General features: G+C 42.1%; 1 protein-coding gene and 1 non-coding gene across 3 annotated transcripts in view; both read right to left on the bottom strand.

Moving 5' to 3' along the window:
• The window catches only part of Cdon (cell adhesion associated, oncogene regulated), an 82,526-nt gene extending 70,657 nt beyond the window's left edge, over nt 1–11,869 (bottom strand). For both annotated transcript variants that reach the window (XM_021656271.2, XM_060371562.1), the window contains exon 1: nt 11,736–11,869. The gene's annotated coding sequence lies outside the window, so the exon portion shown is untranslated. The remainder of the gene's footprint in view (nt 1–11,735) is intronic.
• Nucleotides 11,870–12,873: 1,004 nt separating this feature from the next.
• LOC132651201 (U6 spliceosomal RNA) lies at nt 12,874–12,981 on the bottom strand. Its single transcript, XR_009589024.1, has one exon. It is a non-coding gene; the product is annotated as a U6 spliceosomal RNA (small nuclear RNA).
• Nucleotides 12,982–21,979: the final 8,998 nt, after the last annotated feature.

The raw sequence follows: 21,979 nt of genomic DNA, 5'->3' as shown, positions 1-21,979 counted from the left end.
TTTCCTTGCTTGCAAAATCTTTACTATCTCATACATTTCTTATAAGTAGAAAAGAAAAAAAAGACAGCTGTGAAACACAGTGCAAAGTAGAAAGGGCTCTGTAGAAGTTGTTTAAGAAATAATCAGCATCAGAAACACAGGGAAGAAGAAATCTATTCTATATAAGGAATAAAAAGAAGCACAAAACAAGAGTTTGTAATTGCTCCTGCTCGGCAGGGGCCTGAGGACAGGGTGTCTGTGTCTCCTCCTGGGCCTGTCTGTGCATGCAGCGTCCAGGCTAGGTTAGTGCCTCTCGTTCTCAGTCTCCTGAAGGCACCATTCTTAGAAGTCTGCAGGGCACCCCAAAAGAAAGCGTCTTGCTCTGCAAAAGCAATACTTCACTCTTTTGTCACCGTATTATTTATTGTTAGATTCCCCAAGCGCACAGGCAGCATTCAGCCTAGGTGAATTAAGACACAAAAGACGCTAGTATTTCTCAGTGAATTAAAAAGAACCTTTACAAGCAAATGGGGACCTTGTTTGCCTACTAAATGTTAAAGTATACCCCCCCCAAAAAAAAAACTTCACATTTCAACTGTATTTGTGCAAGAACTGCTCAAAACTGTTTCTCACTCTGAGTTGTTGAAGAACTATAGAATTTTATTATGTAGGACCTCCTGGTTTGATTCCATACCTGCTAACATCTATAATTCCAACTAATGAAACATGCTCTCCTGTGTGTGTGTGTGTGTGTGTGTGTGTGTGTGTGTGTGTGTGCATGTAAGAGAGAAACAGAGTACATACACAGCCGCCTAAGAAAACAAGAGCCTAACCAAATGTTACAGTTTCTGCTTATGGAGCTAACCACTTCCTTATCTTTTCCCTAGTAATCTACATATTGGAAAAAAAAAATCTCAAACTAAGAAGTAATACACTGAGAGGGCCCTTTAAATACTTTTTCTGATCACTTCCAAGGGTGAGGAGGATACATTTGTCTGGACTTTCCCAAAGTTCACATTTAGGAAGCCTACTTTGGGAGTTAACAAAAATATTCCTATTAACATTAGTAATGTGCACATAGTCAAATCCCTGAACTAAAATTTATTTGATGCCATAAAGGCCTGATAGCAAACCTCTGCAAGCTGCATTGTATAATTTAAAACCCCACTGTGGCCGCTGTCATAGCAACAAATGTGAAATTATTCTAAGACCTAACCACTGTGACAATAGTTCTTTTTAAAATACATCCTCAAACACAAAAGAAATAACAAATCATGACAATTGTGTTTTCTAGCTTAATAGGAGACCATGGTTAACAACCAATGCTACAATGATTCAAAATTAACTTTAGCTGGCCAGGAGATTAAGAAAAAAGAATTTAGCTCAAATACATGATGAAATTTATACGAAAGACCTATAGATAATGACAGTCAAAGCAAAACTGATACAATTTATTTTAAGGACAAAATCCAACTAAAATACAAAATAACAAATTATGGTAACTAGAGCTTGGAATCAGGACTGAGGAGGAAATGAATCTGTTTATTTTTGTTATAACCTCAAAAGGACCTTGTGCTGTCTTTTAAAGGTGCTATTTTTCCAATAAATGTAAATAAAACTATACCAATTTAGAAATTAGAGCAAAACCAATCAGAATATAGCTTGAAAATATTAGAGATGTACGTATGTAGGACCGAGTTAGGAAAACACTTAACCTGTCTGCACCACCTCAGTGGAAACGTGTGCTTCTCAGCAGATCAGTGTGCATTCGCTTCTGAGTGAGCATCCAAGGCTCAGAGGAAGATGAGAACAATGCCTTTAAAATGGAGTCCTAGAGATGGCTCAGAGGTTAAGGGCACTGGTTGCTCTTCCAGAGGTCATGAGTTCAATTCCCAGCAACGACATCGTGGCTGACAACCATCTATAAGGAGATCTAGAGCCTTCTTCTGGCAAGTAGGTGTACATGCAAACACAACATTGTATACATAACAAATAAATAAATCTTAAAAAAAAATGGAATCCTAGAGCCTCCAGTAACCTCAACACTCAGGAGAAGGCAGGAGGACAGCCCCAAGTCAAAGGCTAGCTTAGTTATACAGGTTCTGAAAATAACTGGCCAGTGCTTTAGCCACTAGAGGTATTTGTACACAGGCCTGAAGACCTGAGTTCAATCCCAGATCCCACAAGGTAGGAGATAATAGAATCCCAAGAGTTGCCCTCTGCCTCCATGCATGTCACACACGTGGCTCATGCATACCTGCACACACAGACACACACAGACAGAATCACACACACACACACACACCAAATAAATACTGTGATAATGAAATAATAAAATGGTAGTCATGCAGAGGATGTACCTATGAGGCAAGTCACGGACACAGCACAGTAGTAAATCTACTGTGGGGACCTACACGAGATTTCAGATCTATTAAGAACCTAAAACTTTCTTCTCGTGGATTTCCTAGTCCCAAGGTCCACCAGAGCTAATGTTCAGATTAGGACACCAACGACTGAGCATCATTTCCAACACTGCACTTCTCCTCATCCTGTCACACACTCACCAAATGTTTTCAAGCTGTGAGCTACAAGCTTCTGTCCTGACAGGAGCATGGGTACTCTGGACAGAGGTGAGTGAGAAGTTTTTCTGTTCAAGCCAAAACTGTTCACTCCACAGTTCCTACCCTGTGACTCACCATGTTGTTATTTTGTTATACACGCTCCCTGAAGACAAGATCAGGAAAAGAAGCCAAAAGAGATGGGCAGGGGGAAATGTCTCCCCCCAGATCAGGATTTTTTTTTTCTTTTTATTGGACTGAAAAGGGGCTGCCAAGTTCTGATGTCACTAGAGTAATCGCACAGCCTGATAAAAGTAGTATTTTATCCATTAAACATTTGTTTCCCTTGCCAATTTTACCTTTGGCCAAGAGATGTGTACAATTACTCACTGAACAGATACCAAATTATTATAAAACAGAGAACACTAATTACTGCTCTTCTGATACCACAAAAGCCCAGTAACTGTCAGACATTTCCCTGGCAAAAAGACAGAAGCCAGGAAGGTTTTCTTATTTGTTTGTTTTGTTTTTGCTGTTTACACACTCAAGGGAGCTCCTGTAATAGTAACCAGTTAAAACACAAACAACATGACCTCAGCTCTCAGGCACTAATGATGTTCCACAGAGCAAAACATGCTTTAAATACATAAAATTGCTGAACTGTTCAAAATAGCTGACATATAGCAGAGTACAGTAGTTGTTCTCTTAACATTTACCTTAATTTTATTACTTTCTGAAACCTTCTTCAGTCTTCATGATTGAGAGCTACGTGATCGTTCCTTAAACTTAACACTGATTTGTATAAAACTGTGTTGAGGTCACTTGAGGATCTAGAAGGAAGAGCCTGGTATCCCACCTGACTCCTTACTATTGTGCTCCTCACCTTTGAGGTGGAACACCTCGGAAAGCAGGGGAAAGATTCACTTTGAGGCGTGACTTCAGACATCTCAGTCCAAGGTGGCCAGCTTCACCTCCACAGGCCTGAGGTGAGGCAGAACACAGTAGTGGATGGCTGTGGCACAGGAAGCTGCTGACCTCAAAGCAGCCAGAGGGCAAAGGAAAGAGAGAAGAAAAGCCCAAGAACTACCTTCTTCAAAGGCATGACCCAGTGACCTACTTTCCTCCAATGAGGCCTGGCCTTCTTTTAGCCCATTCTGTAGTAGGAACCCATTAATGAATTAACCCATAGATAAAGTTACCTTCCTCATGATTCAATCAAACCTTCAAAACATGAATTTAAGGTGGAGGGCACATTTTATATCCCAACCATAACAACATACAGAAGCTTGTTAGAAAGGGAAAATCTTGACTTCTACCTGTCCTACCAAACTAAAATTTACATTTTAACATCCCACCAAGAATTCAAATGTGCATCAGGATTTTCAAGGCATTTTAGTGTTAAATAATCAGTAAGGTGAGAATGGGTCATGGTCGGGGAAAACCACGCTGGCCTTATAGCACAATTTTGACAGAGGTGGACACATTATGACATGACAAAAATGTTAAGAAAGTCATGTTCCCAGCCTACAAGAGAGAAACACCAAGCTGGGAATTTAGCTCAGTTGGTAGAATGCCTGCCTAGTAGACATACAACCCTAAGTTCTATTTCTGGAACCTCATAGGCCAGGCATGATAGCACATGCCTGAACTTCTACCACTTGGGAGGTGGAAGCTAGAAAATCAGAAGTTGTTGAGTCTGAAGCCAGCCTAGGCCACAGAGACCCTGGCTCGAATAAGAAAGAAGGGATGTGGAAAGAGAGAGACTAAAGCATGGTGTATTCACAATGCAATCCTGGGGGTGCCAGACGCACTAGCACCCCCCCCCAAAACACAGCTCAGTGGTAGAACATTCAAGGTTCAATCCCTAGTACAACAAATAGAAATTTAAGGAGCTGAAGAGATGGATCAGCAGGAAAGAGAACTCACTGCTCTTGCAGAGGACCTGAATCAGGTTTCCAGTACTCTCGTCAGGCAGCTTACAACTACCTGCAGCTCCAGCTCCAGGAGATCCATAAGTTTTCTTCTGTCTGCTTGCACTCACATCCGTATATGCACTCATAATTAAAATAAGACACAGAATTAAAATAAAGGAAAACTTTTCAAAATGTCAGAAACTTGAGGACCTTTAAGGGGAACAGGCAGATGATCAGACTTGGGGTTGAGCAACATCCTTATTCAGGCTGAGGATGGATAGTTTGGAAAACAGGAGCATGGGGGTGAGTTAGCAGCTGTTTAGAAACCATCTATAAATTTTATTTCTTTGGGGGTTTTATTTTCGGGGGGGAGAACCTTACATTTCTTATCCTCCCCCGCTTATTTTTTTAAATGGAAGCTGAAAAGATAAGGAAACAGCCATCAAGACAAGACAATGAGCAAGACCTGCTTCTAGGGACAGAAGAGGGAGGGCAGCTATATGCACACGAAAAGATGGAACAGTAAGTTCTTGGGCTGGGGTCAGCCCAGCAGGTCAAAGAGCGGGCAGCCCAAGTAGACACGGTCTTCAATTTTAAGCCAGGGTCAGTTTAGAAAAATGTATGGTTTGGAAACAGGACATATTTTCCTCCTTTAGAATTATGCTATGATGTGTATGTGGCCTAACTATACCCTGAAACTTATTTCATCGAACCCTGGCATGCCCATAAAGGCCCTTAGAGGTCACTAGTCCACTCTTTCACCCACAATGGGATTCTTTACACATCATCCTTGGCAAATACTATTAGAACAGAAGGACCCACAGGCTTTCAAACTGCATGACTGTGCACAAGGAGGCTCTATTTGCTGGACAGTTCTTTGCTTTGGAACATAGTCTGCATCTACAAGTGCCCCTACAGGGAAAAAAAAAAAAAAAAGATGTAGGCTGGAGAGATGACTCCGTTGTAAGAGCACTTGTTGCTCTTACAGAAGACCTGGGTTTGTTCCCAGCACCCACATGGTAGTTCACAACCACTGGAAACTCCCAATTCCGAAAACCTGACAACCTCTTCTGAGGGCACATACATACATGCAAGCAAAACACTCATACCCTCAAAATAAAATAAATCTAAAAAATAATTTTTAACAAATGAATCACACATGACCACTACAGCTGTCCCCACCATCTAATGATATCCTGGCCATAACAGGCTCCTTGGGAGTCAGAGTAATCCTTTCCTACCCATGGCTATCTGTGAAAAATGACCTGTGTCAAGGAGCTATGAATAGAAAGATTTAATAAACTTACAAATGCTGAAAAACACAATGTCTCCTGAGGAAAAATTGGCTAATGCCCAAGCAAAACATCCAGAAAACCCTCAATCAACATTTCTTATAACATAGTACAAGCTATTCATCTCAACTACAGTCCCCTACAATTTTTGAAAAAGAAAAATTTCATATCCATCGCTATCACTTTGGGTTTTTTGTTTTACTGCTTGTGAGATAAATTTCATTCCCCATACTAAGGAATTTCAAAGAGCATAAACAGAGAGCCTTGTCGTAGCGACTGTTCAGGGGTTGGGTAAAACCCCCTCCACAACAGAACTGTGTGGCCTTGTTCTTCAAAGTTTCTTTGGACCAAAGCAGCATAGCTCTACTTCCCTCAATTTTTGATATACTTTTTTTTCATCCAAAAAACAGTATCTGCACACAAAACCACATATATATGTACATAAACATTCTGCAGTTACATTTTCTACACAACGAGCAGGACACTATCGTTGAGCTGGTGGTTATTTCTGTCAATTCTAAGTATTGATCAGGGCACTTAATCCCAAACATAAAGATGACAAGCTATCTCATATACTCCGTTTTCTCTATCTTGAAGTTCCTTCCTTTACCTCCAAAAAACAAACAAACAAACAAACAAAAAAAAAAAACAGAAACAGAAAATGACTGTATTATCTGAGGACTTGGTATACGGAATTGGAAACAAAGGTGACCAAGTGACCTCCAGCTCAGTTTCATATTTAAAAACTGATGCCCCCCCCCGCCCCAAAAAATAGCCACTGGGATCTGGTCTTCTAATAATATGTGAGGAAATGTTATTTTTCTTTTTCCTGCCAATGACCATATACCCCATGTGCCAATAAAATAAATTTCAAAACACACAAAAGATTCTGTAATGACTTTAGAGTCATGAGCAAGTACTGCCTACGACAGCACGGGTAAACTGCCCAGACATAAGGAGTCATGCAGGAATACAGCCATGCTATGACTCCATTTCAGCAAGTTCAAGAACAGGCACAATTGCTTTATGGCCTGACTGAGCAGCACATTTGCCTACATGGGGAAAGGAAGGCCAAGGAAAAGCAGGAGGGAGCCTTCCCAGGCAAAGGAAATGCAACTGGATCAGCTAATGATTGCACAGGTAAGTGCATACCCAGTTATGCACTTGTCTGCTGACTACAGGGTGCCCTTGCGCATACCTTTGCCTAGATTGAAAAGGCCCCACACAAAATGCTTTCCAAGTTTCAAATGAAAGTTTAAGAAAATTTTAACAGATCAAGTTGTAGCAATTACATGGGACAGACACATTGTCATGAACTTCCAAGACTTCCTCCTTACTTAGAACTTAAAAGGAACCACTTTTGGACCAAAGTAACAAACTAACAGGCACAGGCGGAATCAATAAAAATAACAGCAGCTAACATTTATAGAAGTTTTACTATCTGCCAAATGTTTTACTTTCATTAACCCATTTAATCCCATAGTGGGACATATTCTATCCATTTAATCGCCATTTTTACAGATAAAGGATTCAAGGCTAGGTCAAGATCATTGCCCAAGCTCACAAAAACAGTAAGAGAAGCTGAAAAGCAAGTTCTATGTCAGTCCCTTAATTCAATTTCTATTACAGTAACAAAAATAAAATCAACTACACAGCTCCAAGCAAGGAAACAAGAGCAGGATTGGTAACTAAGTTCAATAATGTAGCCAGCTTACGCTTTTTTTTCTCTATTAAAAGGCACATCCTTGGCATTCAAGAACTGAAGCTCTGACTCACATTCCAACTCACACACAGCAGAACAAAGTGTTCTATAAAGGTTTTCTGTTTGTTTGTTTTTTAATTATCTCTGGCCATCAAAACATATTATACAGCAACTAAACCGTGAAGCCAAACATGCACCGACTGCACAATTTAATCTACTTCTTAGAAGGCATGTCCAGGGTGAAGAAGGAAAATGAGTAAACATATTCTCAAAGGGAGCTCTCTATTCTAAATACGTGGTACTATGAAAACCTGGTGCAGGACCACATGGGAGTGGGAAGAAAAGAACTGGACTATCTACATGATGCTAGTGAGCAATAAAGTATGTCACAGCAGCCATTGAACACACCCCTGCATTCTACATGAGCTGAAAACTGTTCACAATGTGATTCACATTCCCAGAAGATGAAAATCAATTAACAATACCACCCACAAACTCCAACCCGTCCTCTGTGGAAATACACATGAAGTGAACTGGGCTAGTATTCTGAAAAAAGTTGTTTCAAAAATATACCAAGGGTAGAGGAAGAGAGGGCAGAAGGGGCTACACCAATGCTTCTCCACAAATCTGCGCCACAGATTGTACAGAATGTTTTTTGAAATCATATTTTCATTTACTTGGGGCTGCTGGCAAGTCTGAAGAGCAATGGCTCAAAATACTAGAAAGCAACAGGATTCTTTAAAATGCTAACAGACAGGAGAGACAAAGTGAATTTAAATTCTATAATAAGAAGAAACATAACAAGATCATATGGAATTAAAGTTATAAACTAAAATATGCCTATTCAAACAGGCATTTCATTTCTGCACAGGCAATTGACTGCCATAAAAGCCTGACTTTGCTCTCAAATTTTAAGTCATTACACAATACATCAACCCTTACAGGCAAGATGTAGTACACTGTAATACAATTTCACATATTTATCCAAAGATCACTCAAAGAAAACTTACCAAGGCTGCAGATGTGTACACGCTTGTGCGCAGAGGGAGAGCGGAGCAGCGCCTCTCTGTACTTACACTAGGGTTCGCTTCAGTGCTAAAAGCACATCACCACAGCCCTGCCTGTAATAAAGTCCCCCACTAGCAGTCTGCCTTTGGGTTGGGCTTTTCTCTTACAAGATAAGCTGTTAAGTCATGCCTTGATTTTAGATCTGCTAACATATGGAGCCTTCTAATGCAGCCTGCAATCCGCCCCCACTCCTCCCCCCTCCCCATCACTACTCAGCTCTACTCCCTCTCCACACATACACATACACACATACAAAAAAGGCACTGCAGGGCAGAAATTCCTCAGGTGCTCGCTAATGGAATTCCCAGGGTCTAGGAGCCGCTTCGGGGATCAAGAGATCTCACAGCCCCTGCTGTGGTAAGGAGCAGCGAGTCTGTTCCATTTAATCAAATACAGAATGAATTTTCAGCTCTATTCACTAGCTTGTCTCCAGGGCTCTCAAAAGGCACCAGGCAGCTAGAATCACACACATGTGGCTCTTTTAGGCAAGTATAATTAGTTTGATTTTAAAAAGCCACATTAATAATATCACCTCAGGACCATTATTCAGGGGACAGATGACAATGATACTGTATGTTTTAAGCCTGACAATGGAAGGAAAGTGCACAAACAATGAGAGAAAACTTGAAGGATTTTTTAAGGGGAAAAAAAAAAACACAGCTTTTCATTTCAAGTAACCCAGTATTTAAAAAGTGACATTAAGTAAATTCTTGTGTACTAGCCCTTCATTTTAACAGTAAACAAATACAGCCCTCCCCTCCTGTGCACAGTCCATGCATGCCACCTACACAACAAAAATTTATTACATGGGGTGTTTGGATACAATGTAAAAGTGTAAATAAGAACAATGTAACATTTTCTAATTCAATCTAGGTGAGTTAAAAAAAAAAACTCTCAGAAAAAAAGCACCAGTCATTATTAACAAATAAAATAGCCCAATATTAAAAACTCTTCCAAAGCAGTACAGTTAGCAACCAGACTACAAATTCCTATTTTAATTAGTCTATAGTAAGCATTAAGATCATTAAGCCAAAGAAAGCCTATCTGGTAGGTAATTGTACTGTCCTGGCTATAATTCTACTTATTAGAGATGCTGATCACATGATGTTAACTAATAACACATTAAAACAACAAGTTTTCCAATCCATTATCTTTTATATTTTTGATTTCACAGAGATCACGTTTAATCCCTGCAATCACTTCTCTAGCATTTTACTTAGACACATTCATCAAATTTTAGTCTACATGTTTACAAAAGAAACGTCTACAGAGAAGAAAAATCCCATTGCAATAAAAAAAGAACGAAAGAAGCTGTCTAGAGAGCCATGAGAGTACACACACACAGTGGGAAAACAAGGGGAAAGCTTAAGAACCAGTTATTAAATTTTACCTGACCCTTGCAGAGCACCGCCCTATGACACAAGTGCCTATCCCTGGGTACTCCTCTATATATGCCTTGATGATGGGGGAGGGTCCTATCTTAAAGTGAAGTTAACGCCTTCCAAAAAAGAAAAAAAAAAAATCAGGCCACCTGCAAAACCCACCAGAAGTTAGGGAGATGCCGGAGCCAACCTACACAACTTAGATCGGTGTATGTCAGGTCCTCAAGTTCTTTGTACTTCCCGATTGAAAGTCAGTGTTGTTTAAGTACTTTGCACAGCGGAGGCTGATGGGAACCACAGCAGTCAATCAAAGCATCCCAAGTGAGTCACTACACAAACAATAGCACAGCACCTCTAGTAACTGATTTTGCTAGGTGATTAACTATTCAAAGACAGACTTCCCAAATACTGCATCCGAGTTTTTGCAAGAAAGTTAAACAATATACATGTGTGTTTTGTAGAAATATAAACGTTTCTCCTTTACACACTGCCAAACACACACCCAAGGCACGTCTTTACAAAATGAAACAGGTTTTCTCCATTCTTCTCATATAACTTAAAGTATGCAGCAATTTATTTCAACATGTGTGTAACAGAGACTACAGTATCCAGTGCCTCTCTGAGTTTCTAAGAATTCCGTCGAGTTTAACACTGATCTAAAATTTCCAGAACTTTTCTTAAGTTTTTCTTTCATCTTATCCTAAAAGTTAAACTAACTATATCCCACATTTTCATCTAAAAGTAGACTGGAAAGGAAGAATTATTTTAAAAAAAAGTGACAGAATGTCTAGAATTAAAATTACAGCACCTCTTCTCCAGTCCCTCACACACCTCCTTCTGGCGACAGTCCTTGAGCTATGCCAAATGTCCATTGGGAATCCGAGGGGTATGGTATCAGTGAGGCATGGACTCTGAATTAACTCACTTAGCCTCTTTCATCATTCCTGGCATTGGCCTGAGACAAAAATCTCACGTTACCTTTTAGTCCAAACTCCTGTTTCCCAAGGTGTCTGATTTAGGACACAAAGGCTGGCTTTCTGCTAATGAGGTTCCCTAAATTCGACAGCCCAACTGGGGAACAGTCTTCCCTTAAAACACCTGCCACCCTCTGTGGCCCCCATGAGGAAAGGCAGGCATTCTGTGCAGGGTTCCTTTCTCCAGGGCCTTCCACCTGATTTGGTGGGGTTAGGGAGAACAATGAAGCGAAGGGCAGGGGAGTCTATCTATCCCCCCTCGGTGATTTATTACTGAAAATTCCTAAAAGTGGAGAGAAAGCAACAAAGGTCCGAAGCTGCAGGCTGAAATAAATAGCGGTGTATTTAAAGTATTTAGTAAATGATAATGCGAGCCACAGAAAGCTTCACAGAAGAGAAGGAAAAATACACTCCCTGGGGCTGGGAAGGCACTGAGTCTGTGAAGGCAGAGAAAGATACATTGTGCAGGAAATTTCTGTTGCGTCTCCCTACACATAAATCACTGTCTCTCCCCGGCACTCTGCGGGGACTGCGAGGGACGACAGGGTCGGCTCCCTTGGGAAAAGAGCCCGCGCCCCCTGCTCCCCGCTACGCCGCATCCCACCTGCCCCGGCAGATCTCCGAAGAAGACCTCAGCATGTCACTGACACCTCACCCCGCCTCCTCCTGCGAGGTGGCTCCGCGCGCCGGAGGATGCGGCGGTGCGCAGGCTGCCAGGCATCCCTCGGCTGCCCTTCCACCCCAGACCCCAGCGCTCTGGGGGCAAGCCGGCCTCTGCTTCCCCAGGACCTCCCGCTCCCGAGCCGAGGGGCCCCGAGCTCGCAACCCCGGGCCACCCTCGAGGACCCTGCCGCGGGACCCCCGCACCTCTCCGCGGGGCTGGCTAAGCCCCCAGACCTCCTGTGCTGCAGCCGGCTCCGAGAGCCACCCTCAGGTCATCCCCCGCGCGTTGGCGGCGGCGGCGACTGCGATCCGGACGGGCCCCTCCATGCACCGGGCAGGGCGGCCGGAGGGTGCGGCGCCTCTCACGCGGGGCGGGGGCGCTGGGGCGGCGCGAGGACCCCGTCTCGTACCGAGGCGCGCAAGCCGGGCACCCGGGCTCCGGGAGGGGAGCTGGGGGGCGGAGTCCCGGGGCGCGCCCCCGCGGCCGCGCTCCTCCCCGCGGAGCGCGCGGACGCCCGGCACCAGAGCCCAGGGAGGAGGGAACCGGCGGAGACGGAGGCGGGCCGCAGACGCCGGGCTCCCCGGCCCGCGCCCCGCCGCGGGGTGCGCGCGCAGCCTGCCAGATCAGCGGCGGGCAGGGCCGTACCACTGCGCAGAGGCGGGGGGAGCGCTCCGCGCACTCGCGCCTGCGCGTCACCTGTCCGCCCGCTCCGGACCGACACCCCCGCGGGCAAGTGCGGCGTAAGCGTCGGGGCTGCACACCTGGGGAGGACCGGCAGCCTCGGCGAGACACGGAGGCGCCCGTCAGGTCTGCGCCCACTCTCCCCTCACCTTCGCTCGCCCGGGTGAGGCGGCATTCCTGGCCCGTGCACCCTGCTGCACGTTCCCGGGCTCCCGCCCATGCCCCGCCCCGCCTGCCTACCTTTTGAGAAGCCACCCAGGATTGCTCTTCCCTGGTGACTCTGCGGTTGCGATTCCAGCGCCCAACCTAGTCCCTTTGCCTTTTTCAACTCCCCATGTTTAGTTCCTTATTCCTTTGATTCCCCAGGTCACCCATTTTGCCATCACTGGGGCAGGTGACAGAACTCTGAGAGATCGGGAAAGGCTCAGTGTCGCGATACAAGCATCTTGCCTTTTGGCCCTGAAGTCTTCCCAATTCATCCTTTGGACCTTTCTCCAAGTTATCTGAGCTCAATTAACATTAATTATTCAAAGAGAAAAAGATGAACATTAGTTGTTCGAAGAGAAAAGGGGGCGTTGCTATTTCTAGGAGGTGGTTGTGGAAAACGTGATTATGATATTCTGTGAGAAGTACCTGCCACTCACTAGGCATCCTGGGATCATAACTTTTATCAATAATTATTGGGATTTTTTTTTCCCTTGCGCAGGGGCCATGCTAATCTCCTCTGTATCATTCCAGTTTTAGTATATGTACTGCTGAAGCGAGCATAATTATTAGGTTTCTTTTAACCCCATGGCCACTAATAAGTTTAACTTCAAAAGATCATAGCTACTCTGCTGAGCTTCAAAGAATTCACCCTTACCTTTTTGCTTTAGTTAGGGTGCAGAGTCTTTATGAATACCTTAGAAAGAACATCAGTATAAGAGAGGAAAAAATAAAAAGTTTTAACTCTGTCTTGCCCTTCTTTGTTCCATATTTTTAAGTTATTCAGGCAAGGTATAGGGAAAAAAATGTTTATTCAGCAAAAACCCCTTCCTATAGATTTGACTGAAGTAAAGTGTATGCACATGGAGTAGAAGTCTAGTAGCATTCTAAAGAATCCTCTTCCTCCCCTAGACACTAGCTCTTGGACAAACACTTCCAGCTTCTTTGGGGACTCAGTTGAATTGGGGCACTTCCTACCCCTAAATCTAGCAGTGTTATTCAAATATCACTATGCCCATTGTGACTCAGAATCAAACCTGAGAGGCAGCCGTGTAGATCTGATTCCTCCTCTACTGCCCATTTGCAAATTGAATCATCTTAGACACAAAATGGTTTTTCATTAATGAACCACTTGTCCATTCAACATGTATGTTAAAATTATTAAGTACTTACTCCATGCCACCAACATATACAGGAGTACATAGAAAAATACTACGTTTCTCAAGCTTCAGAGAACTCACAATCTCATAAACAAACAAGTACACTAGGACGTCTTTCAGGCAGTGAACTTTGGCATTAAAGGGCAATGTAGCCAACTCTGTCTAGAGTGTAGGAGTATGGTTCTTTTAAAAAAAAAGGGAGATTCTTAAAATAAGTAACTCTTGGACCTAGACTTGAAGGAGAGAAAGAATTAGCCAAGTTAAAAGTGATAAAGATGGGTCTTGGCAGGCAAGGAGTGTAAAAGCAGTGGAAGGCAAAATCAAACAAACTAAACAGCTCAAAGGAAGTTCAAGCTCTCTTCTGTGCTAAAGCTTAAGGAACCAGGAGGCAGGAACTGACGAAGGCAGTGTAGAAAGAAGCACATGGCACATGCCAGGTCTCAGGACTATTAACATACAGGACTTACTTCCAGGCATTAGGGAATCAGTGCAGGTTAGGAGTGGGATATTATCAGATTGTATTTAGAACAGCCATATAGCATACTTCAGTTGGTGGAACTGTCTAGGAAGGATTAACAAGTGTGGCCTTGCTGGAAGAGGTATGTCACTGGACTCTGAGGTTACAAAAAGTATGCTTTCCTCTGCTCCTGTTTGTGACTCAAGATGTGAGCTCTTGGATGTTCGTGCTGCCTTTGTTCCACCATCATGGTCTCTAAACCTCTGAAACCATAAGCATTTTATATCTGTAAATTGCCTTCGCCATAGTGTTTTGTCACAATAAAAACGTAATGACAACAGGAAGTTACAACCAATGATTGACTGCCATCATTGCTTTGGACTTATGCCAAGGACTTAGCACACTTCATGGGCCAAGAAGCATAATAGGAAAGGGAAGACACTGGGGTGCCAGAAGTCTCTTTAAAGGTTTGCTCCTGTGGCCAAAAACCTTTCACTGGACCCTATCTCTTCTTATAGGTGCTACTGCCATTCTTTGAAGGACATTCTATAGCCAGTCTACATCAAGTATAGAATGGTGTTTACCTCACAAAAGTTTGAGAGACAACTCAGGAATAACATGGAGTTCTAGAAAGTTCTAGAAGTGATAGAACTTAAAGCCACTTAAAGCTTTAAGTTCTCCAGTAATTTAAAGCCACTTAATGACCTTAAAGTAAAGGTTGCTTGATGAACACAAGCTGTGGGAATAATGTTTGAGGAAAGTGTCAAGGGCTCAGAATATTCATTAGGATAAATAGGAGTCGAAACATTAAAATTGAAAATCAGTCACAAGATTGACGGCTATTATTGAAGCCCTGGCTGCCATTGAGGATTGTGAATTTATAGTGATAGTTTATGATGCGGTGTGGATTTTCTCCATCAAAGTGTAGCTACTCAAGCAAAGAAAACAGAGCAGTCCAAATTTAGAGTTTAGCTGGGGGGGGGTGTAGGAAGAAAACATTATAGAGGAATGTCAAGAAAATAATTAAATCATCAATCATAGAATCCAGACTGTGAGCTGGAAAAGGTTAAGGAAGAATGTAAGACAGGAAGAAAATGGCAGATTAAAGAAAAGGATTTTTTTTTTTTTTCAGTTTAAAAAGCAGTTATTACAGGATTGGGAGGGGGGACAAAACAAAAGGTCTTTGTTATGACCAGAGTTTACATTTCAGAAGCAGAGCGTTGCCAAGTATCAAAGTGCATTAATGGTACCGTCGAATGTGTTGAGGTAGTGAAAATAGTACAGTCGGGGGACACTGGGAGAACACTAAAAAGACCTAAGAATGTATGAGTACTATGTAAATACTAAGAAAGTAAGAAGATGTACTTTGAAAAAAGTGCCATGGTGGTAAGCAATCAGGTGGGAAGATTTTTAGATGCTAAGATTGTGCGTCCAAAGAATTCTAGGCTGACCTGGGTGCTTTGGTGACACCAAGTAAATGTTAAAACCATTTTCCCAAAAATGACACCAAAGAGTGACTACAAATTCAAATTCTACCTCATTTGTTTTCTGGGACATTAGTTTGTGTTGTTTGTTTGTTTTCTATATTGTTTTGAGACCAGGTCTCACTATGTACCCTAGGCAGCCTTGAACTTGTGACCCTCCCGTGTCATCCTCTTAAGCCCTGAGGTTAAAGGTGTGCGTACCTAGCTCAGTAGTGACTCTGCCTCATTTGACTTTGGGAAAGCCTTTGCTAAAGAGTCTTGATTTCATTGTTCGCCAAGTAAGGACAACAATAATACCAAGAGTTAATGGGAAATTGAGATGAAAAAAAGCACTTAATATAGCACTTGGCTAAGAAAAGCTAGACATTCTAGCAAAAACTTCAAAGGTAGATATAATCATCACAGTGCTTATATTCTTCTTGGTAGGTGGTACACATTAGCTTCTTTCTATAGAAGATTAGAAAACATGTGCTGAAATGTGAGGTCACTTAAGTAGATTGCACAGCTAGTCAGTGTCAGAGCTGGTATGAAGATAGGTTGTCAAGAGTCTTGAGGCTGGCCTCCTGCCATACATTTATGTGGGGGAAGGGACAGTAAGAGTGTCTTCGCTATCAGCTCAAATGAATTGTTTTATTAAAAATTTTACTGAATATGAAAAATGTTCAACATCCTTAGCCCTCAGGGATGTGCAAATCCAAAGTGCACTGAAATTTCATCTCTTCCCAGAAAGAATGATGATCATCAAGGAAACAAATGAAAGCAAATGCTGGTGAGGAGGTGGGGGAAGGGGGTGGCGAAAGAACCCTTACACACTGCTGGTAGAAAGTCAGCTGATATGGAAGTAAAAACAGAACTACCACACGGTGCGGCCATACCACTATTGGCTATATACCCAAAGCAACCTAACCACACAGCAGAGAAAACAGCACACCAGGGAATGCAGCACCATTCACAATAGCCGTATACCAAATGTATGCATAAACAATGCTCCCTTTAAGCTTGTGTGTGTGTGTGTGTGTACGCACGCACTCACACACACACACATACACTAAGTAAAGTTGACGTTTACATAATTAATATTAAAAGATTAATAGTGTGCTAGTGAGATGCCTCAGGAGATAAAAGCACCTGCTGTGTAAGCCTAATGACCAGAGTTCAAATCCCAGACCTCTCTGTCAAAGGAGAGAGCAAGCTCCTACAAGATGTATAAGGAGACAGCTGAGAACTGACTCCTGAAAGTTTTCTTCTAACCTCCACATCCATGCTGTGCCGTACACATAATCCTACTTACACAAACCACACACACACTAATTAGTAACAATAATTTTCGTAATAAAATAAATGATGGTTAGCATTTCGACATATCTACAGTGAACTCTCATAAAAAGAAATCCAGAAAATTTCATTCACAGTAGCATAAAAAAAAAGAAAATGTAATAAACATAGCAAAATCTAGTCAAGAAGGTAAAAGGTCTGTCAGGGAAAATTGTACAACATGGATGAAGGCAATTATAGAGTAATAAATGGAAAGATATCCATGTTCATAGAGTAGAAGAATTAATGCTATTACGATGTCCACAGTACCCAAAGTGAGCCACAGACTGGATGTAATCCCTGTGAAAATTCCAATTTCGTTTTTCAAAAAAGTAAAAACAAATAATTTTAACAGAACTAAAAAAAAAAAAAAAAAAACGTACGTAGCCCAAAACAATCATTTGCAAAAAGCAAAACTAGAGACATCGTAGATCCTGATTTCAAAATACATGTAAAGGTATTGTAATTGGAGCAACATCACAGTGACAATAAAGACCAAACATCAACCAACGGAACAGGACAGAAATCCTAGAAATAACCCAAGTAATCACAACCAATTAGGTTTTAACAAAGGTGCTATGAACTTACAGTTAAAAAAAGCACTTAGCAACAAGTGATGTCAGAGACAGTGGCTATCCATATGAAGAAGAGTGAAACTGGACTTTTATCCCACACCTTGAATAGCAATCAAAGTAGAAGGAATACAAATCTGAGGAAAAGCTGCATGACTTTGGTATGTGAAATGATTTCCTCGATTCCAAAAGCACAAGAAACAAAGCAAATCTAGACAGATAGAATGGCCTCAAACTGAAAAAAAAAAAAAAAAATGTCCATGCAGCAAAGGAAACAATTAGAATGAAGAGATAATGACCCAGTCAGAAGGGCTTATTAGCATCCATATACCTAACAAATGGCTATATCCAAAATGCATATGGAATTCAAAAACTCAAGGAATCAAATAATCTGATTAAAAATGAACAAAGAATTACTCAAACAGAAATTTATTTGAGAATTTTTTTTTTTTTAAGCTCAATACCTCTACTTCTCAGGGAAATGCTAATAAGACCACAATGAGACACAGCTGTTAGAAGGCTTGTTATCAAAAAGACAAATGGCAATGCTGGCAAGCAGGTGAAGAAAAGGAAAGCCTTTGTGCTCTGTTGGTGTAGATGTAAGTTAAAACCATATGGACACTTTTTGTCATTTGCAGAAAAATGGATGGAACTGAAGAGTAGTACCATGTCAATCAACTCTTCCAACTTCAGAAAGGCAAATATTAAGCTCCCTTTTATTTGTGGCATCTAGGGGGAAAAGGTGGCATGAAAGTGGAAGGGGGATTATTAGAGAAGGGGACCAAACAAAGATGCAAAGGGGTTGAATATAGTTAAGGTATATTACAGGCATGTTTGAAAATGTCAGGTGAAAACCATCATTTTCTACAAATAATTTATGCCAGTTAAATAAACTAGCAATTCCACTTCAGAGATACTCGCGTGTGAGCACCTGCACACACACATGCATCCAACAGGATTAAAATCAGGATGTCAGAGCATCTACACTGCATGCTCATCTCAGCATTACTCATTGTAGTTGAGACATGGAAGTAACACAAACGCCCATCAATGGAAGGATAGATAAGAAACCTGTGGCATATTGCAAAACAGAAAACAACACAGTACTTTTATCATTTTCAAAAATTTATTGACTTTTGGTGTTGTCTTTGTTTTGAGAAAAGTTCTCACTACGTAGACCAGGCTGGGTGGGAGCTCCTAGAAACCCACCTATCTCTTCCTCCTGAGGGCTGGGATCCACGATGTACACCACCACTTCTGGAACAATAGAATTTTAAAAAGAAGGGAATCCTGTCATTTACAACAATGTGAGTGAAGTAAGTGAAATAAACCAGGAACAGAAAAATAGACACATGAAATCTAAGAGTGAGTCTTAGAGAAACAGAGACAAAATATCTGAAATAATCACCTTAATGCAAGAAACTGTTGATTTTGCCTCATAACTTTGGGGGTTTCAGGGAAGCATGTCACTTGGCCTTACTGTTTTGGGCCAGTAGTGGCTCAGTTGCATCATAGTGTGGAGTATAGTTTTCCCTGTGGTGCTGGGAAGCAAAGAGAAAGACAGGAAGGAAGGGGCAGGAGTTCCAGTGCGCCTTTTAAGCGCACACCCCCAATGACCTAACTCCTCTCCACAAGACCCACCTCCTAAGGCTCCAGCACTTCCACTACTGTTAGGCTGGTGATCAAACCTCCCGTATGTGAGCCTTTGGGCATGCTAGATCCAAACAACAGCAGCCTGTCTTTCAAGGCTGACGTGAAGTAGGGGTGTCCAGTTCCCAGCACAGCCAGGTCTCAGGTAAATGACTTCAGTGGAGGGAGACCGCCTTCAAGAGGGAAGGGGAATTTAGCATAAACCAAGAAGTGGGGCTGGAGTAGCAGTAGAAGCCAAGGAGTGCAAGCAGATAGAGGTGAAGGCTCAGGACCCCAAGTGGCCCTGTGGTTGGAGCAAAGGGTCACCAAAGAGAGGTTATAAAGCAAGTTAGCAAGAAAGGGTGGGGCTTTGAATTGTGGGTAAGAGCGCAGGAGTATTTTTGGAGTCCTAATCAGGATAATTGATCTTTATATTTGCTCTGCATCTTCTGGCTTATGAAACGTTAGTTATTTGTTCTTCTTATCCAGTAGGAAAACAGATCTTACTGTCTGCAATTTGACACCAACTCACATTGATGTCTTGAGCCTTTAGAATATTCTTCGACTACAAATGATGGGAGGGGAGGATGTGACAATTATCAGAAGGTGCCCTATTTAGTGACAGCAAGTGTGGTCAGAGGTGATCATCACCAAATTGATTCAGTCTGTTAACAGTATACAAACTAAACAATAATTTCTAATGTTTAGCTCTTGGCCATGACTTTGGGATTTACTTGTTCTTATTTCTATAAAGAAAAAAAAATTATCAATTTAAAGCTGGAAAGGGGGAAGGGAAAATAACCATAAGTCAATTGGTTTATGGCCTTTCTTTTTCACTCTTTGCTGAAAGTGGCAAAGTTCAAAACAACAGCGAAACCCCACAGTAAGTTGGACCCAGAGGGCTAAACAATAACAGAAGTCACTTGTCTCCAATTTGGATAGTTTCCAAATTTATACAGCAAAGTTACTATTAAATATGCAGGAAGTTCTGATTATTTATGATGTAACTTAATATTGACATGTTATTAAATGACCTGACCCCCCCCCCAACCCTAGCCATTGGAATTCCGTGACTAATGACTGCAGAATCCTGACTGCAGGAAAACCCTCCTAAGGAGCCTAAAAGCTGGCAATCAACTGTTTGCTTCTGCAATCAGCTTCTCCTCCTCCACCTCTTCTTCCTCCTCTTCCTCCTTTCTCTTTTCAAAAGAAATTCCAATAGGTTGACTGTATTCTCGCTGTCTTGTACATTTCCTGAACTGTGTGCAGGAGAATTTCACGGAGAGAGGGATTTCTATGGCCTTTTTTATGCTGAACAGGCTAAGCTCCGGAGACTCCCTGCCTAAACCTATTACACACAGCTCACCTAACGCTGTTATGGGTTTGTAATGCTAGATTAATTTACCCATACCAGGTCGGAGAAAATGACTTTCCACGTCTCCTCTGCACTGGCAAAGAATGTGCAGGTTGTTTTACAGAAAAGAGAAAGACAGGCTCCTAACCAAGCCCGGAGCTGAACAGACATGGATGCCACCTTCCATGTCACTCAGAACGTTCAGCAAAGGAGTCCCTGTCTGAAATATGAAGGAAAGCAAATGGCAAGGAATTCGGCATATTTGCAAAGGATAGGCAGCTAACAAGTGAGTTACTTGAGGCTGGATGGTCTCATAGAAAAAGCTTCGAGCTGAGAATTGGGAAACCTGTCTGGTATAATTTATTCCCAGCTCCCTCATTATCCTCCTGTCTGCTATGTGGGCTTGGGCCAAACCCTTAGTTTCTATGGTAGAATTTCCCCTTCTTCTCGCCCAAAAGGAAAACGAGCTACAGTATATCAAGGTCTCTAAGGGTCTGGCATTGTCAGAGAAAATTCCAGCAGCTACAATCCACCCCGTATAGGTTGAGCCAACATGATTTTGGATTTTGATATGATGTCTCGCTGTGCTCGGGATATCTACTATCTAAGGCAGTTCTGACCATACGAGCCCTTGGGGAAGCAGAGATCTTCTGACCAGCTGACTGTACTTAACTCAAGCAAGTTTCTTGTCAGCAAAACAGGCACAAATACACAGTAGGGTGCCGGCATGTTTTGAGGACGGAAGGTATATAACGCAGATAACAGGGACTCCAGACACGACTGTTCTGACTGCTCACAGCTTGGTCTGGACAACCAGTTTCTTAATCATTGTGATTATTTCTTAGTTCAGAAGCAAAAAAAAAAAAGTCTTTAAAACTAAATTGCATCATGTACAAGCCCCTCTGCGTGCCTCGTGCTTTGTTGTGCTCACCTGTGAAACAGTACCAACCATCTATAACTGTTCTGAGAACTAAATGCCGGGGTGCTTCTGAAGCGCTTTGCCAAGAGGCAATCAATAATAAGTCACTACATTTAAAAGTACATAATCGACAATGAAAGTTGCCTTAGTTTTACCACTGTCACCACTTGTGGTTAAAAAAAAAAAATCATTGTCTCTACTAATAATATGGATGTTTGCTCTACTTAGCAACATTCATCTGTAGAGGACATAGACTCAGAGAGCAGTTACACAGACTGGATATGCTTGCTGCAGGGCAGGCATTATTTAAGTGCTTATTTAAGTTCAAGTGAACTCTCTTTGTCCTACCACCATGCAAGGAAGAAGGGAAAGGCGCCATCTTCAAAACTGTTTTTTTTATTCTTGGACCTCCCAAGGCTTGGACTGTGAGGGTAAATTTTGACTTGAAAACTTACCTTTCTAAGTTGAGTTTTTGTATGTGCCTGTGTGTTGAGAATTGATCTTACCATACATAGTCCAAACTAGCCTCAGACTCCTGGTCCTCCTCCCTCAACCTTTGGAGTACTATGATCACAGGTATGCGCCACCACAGAAGTCACAAGTCTCAGGTATTTTGCTACAGAAACCCAAATAAACTTTTACTGTGGCTTGGGATACATCCTTTCTGTTCACA

Source organism: Meriones unguiculatus, chromosome 1 (genome assembly GCF_030254825.1).
Source record: "Meriones unguiculatus strain TT.TT164.6M chromosome 1, Bangor_MerUng_6.1, whole genome shotgun sequence".
Lineage (NCBI taxonomy): Eukaryota > Metazoa > Chordata > Mammalia > Rodentia > Muridae > Meriones > Meriones unguiculatus.
The sequence above is the reverse complement of the archived record's forward strand: the minus strand, read 5'-3'. Positions and strand labels throughout refer to the sequence as shown.